Genomic DNA, 2907 nt, shown 5'->3' with positions numbered 1-2907 from the left:
GGATGTCTGCACTAGTCGCAATTAAGAGCAGAAAAAGGGAAGTGGTTGGCAAACGAGATTGAAGATAAGAGATTAAAGAAAAGGAAATACTGTAAAGCTAAGTACAGTATACAAGTCCTCGATTTACAACCATAATTGAACCCAACATTTATGTTGTTAAGCAAGATGTTTGTTAAGTAAGTTTGGCCTCCATTTTATGACTTTTCTTGCCACGGTTGTTAAGTGAATCACTGCAGCTGTTAAGTTAGTAACAAGATTGTTAAATGAATCTGTCTTCCCCGTTGACTTTGCTTGTCAGAAGGTCGCAAAAGGGGATCATGTGATCTTGGGACACTGCAATGGTCATAACTATGAATCAGTTGCCAAGCGTCTGAATTTTGATCACATGTCCCTAAGGATGCTGCAACGGTTGTAAGTGTGAAAAACATTCATAAGTCACTTTTTTTCAGTGCTGTTGTAACTTTGAATGGTCACTAAACGAACTGTTGTAAATCAAGGACTATCTGTACAATAAAGCTAAATATACGATATATATATATATATACGGTGGTAAAGGTAAATGTGCAGTATATTTACGGAAAAGTTGCAATATTTATACTGTATGAATACTGTAAAGCTAAATATATATGCAATAGATGCATATGTCTCTCTAAAAGAAACTAGAACCAAGAATAACAGGTAGAAGTTGCAGCTATCCTGATTTCATTTAAATATCAGGACATTTTTCCTGATCATCGTAACACTGAAACAGTCCATTTATTATTATTATTATTATTTTAATTTGCATTTATATCCCGCCCTTCTCCGAAGACTCAGGGCGGCTTACACTATGTTAGCAATAGTCTTCATCCTCTTTGTATATTACATACAAAGTCAACTTATTGCCCCCAATAATCTGGGGGGGTTGAGGTTGCTGATTTTAAAAAAGAGGTTAGGACATTAGAGGCTAGATTTTCCTGAACGTCAATGATCCTTATGGTTCCTTCACAATTCTGTAAATGTTTCACATCCATTATCTTGGCCATTTTTCATGCCAGGGCTAAAAGAAGAGTACGATAATTTGTTTGAGGATTACAATTATAGGCAATGTAGGAGTTAGACTGTGGCAGAATTTTTTTTCTTTTTTCTTTTGGCATGTGGTTCAAACCCAGGTTCAAACTCTGTCATTTCTAAATAAGGTAAGAAGGCCTTTTTGTACCGGAGATCCCAAAGTCTCACTGATGGACTACTTGCCAGGTCTGGAATAGAAGAATGAAACATTCTCCCTCTGCTCCAATCTTCCCAAGAGACCAAAAGAAGGCAACTCACCTAACGCTAGTTTAGTCAGTGAATTTGCAAAAGAGATGATATTTAAAGAGGCACTTCCTGGTTCATATCTCAGTTCTTACACCATCCCGCTGTTTCACCATCCTGCATTTTTTTTCCTCCTTACTTCCCATGTAATTTGGCACAGGAATGTCCAAGGTCAGTGGAAAAATCAACAGCTACCTCTTGATCTTTGAAAACCTTGCTCCGTCCCTCCTTGGGGGATTTTTCTTAGCGAAATCTACTTGAGAGCTAGAAACTTAATATAATATAACAACAGAGTTGTAAGGGACCTTGGAGGCCTTCTAGTCCAACCCCCTGCCGAGGCAGGAAACCCTACACCATCTCAGTCAGATGGTTATCCAACATTTTCTTAAAAATTTCCAGTGTTGGAGCATTCACAACTTCTGCAGGCAAGTTGTTCCACTTATTGATTGTTCTGTCAGGAAATTTCTCCTTAGTTCTAAGTTGCTTCTTTCCTTGATCAGTTTCCACTCATTGCTTCTTGTTCAATTCTATGCCGGCTCTTGGTGCTGCTGAGAGGAGTTGGCACTACAAAGAAAAGACCAAGGGAGATTGGTATCAGGTGGTCTTTAGGATGTCCCACTATGAAAAGTCCTCATTTTCTCATTTAGTTGATGGTTCTACCTTAAGTCCTTGAATCCGCCTTAAAAAAAAAGGAAGAGAAGTTCTGGAAAGGCAGCATGACTTGGCATCCTTTTGGCCCAGCACCTGTTAGGGGGCTTTTCACCATAAGAGGAAAGACTTCCTGTAGCTCAACATCTGAAAGATCTTTTCCAACTGGATCAGAGCTGATGAAATGAGCTACTGTTAACAAAAGCACATTCCTTTTAATAAAGTTCATTATCTGAAAAGATACTACCAAACTCCTCCGGAACATTCTCAAAAGAGGGTTGCTTGCATCTTCTTCCAAAGGCTGAGAGAACATATTTATAACATAACATAACCTTATGCCACCAGGCTTGAAATTTTGGACCTGGACAATCTAGAACTATGCCGCCTACGGTCTGACCTAAGCTTAGTACACAAAACTGTCTGCTACAATGTCTCACCTGTCAATGACTACTTCAGCTTCAACCGCAATAATACATGAGCAAACAACAGATACAAACTCAAAGTAAACCGCTCCAAACTCGATTGCAGAAAATACGACTTCAGCAACAGAGTGGTCAGTGCCTGGAATGCACTACCTGACTCTGTTGTTACATCCTCAAACCCCCAAAACTTTAACCTTAAACTGTCTACCGTGGACCTCACCCCATTCCTAAGAGGCCTGTAAGGGGCGTGCATAAGCGCACGAGCATGCCTACCGTCCCTGTCCTACTGTCCCCATTTATTCGTACTCATTTATTATGTATTTACTTATACCTGTTTTTACTTATATGTTTATATGTTATGTTCATACTTATACTTGTTTTCTCATACATGCTTGACAAACTAACTAACTAACTAACTAACTAACTAACTAACTAACTAACCAACTAACTAACTGTAATCATCCAGATGATTTCCATGCCTACCACAAGCTAAAATTCATCTTTCCCTGCTCCTCAGCCAGCCCTGAGCCGCTAGTCCAAGTCA

This window comes from Ahaetulla prasina, chromosome 2, assembly GCF_028640845.1.
Source record: "Ahaetulla prasina isolate Xishuangbanna chromosome 2, ASM2864084v1, whole genome shotgun sequence".
In the NCBI taxonomy this organism is placed as follows: Eukaryota; Metazoa; Chordata; class Lepidosauria; order Squamata; family Colubridae; genus Ahaetulla; species Ahaetulla prasina.
This window is presented reverse-complemented; position numbering follows the sequence as displayed.